The sequence below is a fragment of the Macrotis lagotis genome, chromosome 3 (assembly GCF_037893015.1).
Source record: "Macrotis lagotis isolate mMagLag1 chromosome 3, bilby.v1.9.chrom.fasta, whole genome shotgun sequence".
Lineage (NCBI taxonomy): Eukaryota > Metazoa > Chordata > Mammalia > Peramelemorphia > Peramelidae > Macrotis > Macrotis lagotis.
The window spans coordinates 24,916,670-24,917,233 of NC_133660.1; positions in this window are offsets into that span (position 1 = coordinate 24,916,670).

Sequence of the window (564 nt, forward strand, 5' to 3'; positions counted from 1 at the left end):
GGCTCTCTTTCCCAGAGACAGGGTTATTGTACCAGCCCTTTCAAGGTTCTAAGGAACTTTTGCTGTAGCCCAGAAGTTCTACTACAATGTCTAGTTATTATAATTTTCTATTGTAATGTTCTAAAAACCCTGAGGGAACATTTTCTCTGGTGCCATTTTCTACAGCCAACAGCCATCTCTGTACCCCACTTTGTTTGGGGCCCAGTGATTAGTACCCTGGATCCATTTAACCAGTTATCATCATTTAGATTTTTACAAAAAGTTTTTCATTTCAAAGACAGAGGTAGAACAAACATACAATTCAACTAGCACCTTTCTCCTTTCACGACTTAGTCTCTAGTAAAGTAGGCCTGAAAGAGAGTTGAAACTGTTCAGCTCTTGAAACCCTTCCTCCTTTGACTATTGCCACTTTTCTCTTGCCAAAGCTCATCCCTGCATTATACCCATCCTCCTCTTCCATTCTTCCTCTGGAGCCACTGAATGTACCTGAGGAAATCCCACAACTATGCTGTTGGGTTCATTATAAATTCATATTATCCAATCTCAACTTGGCCCCACAGCAGC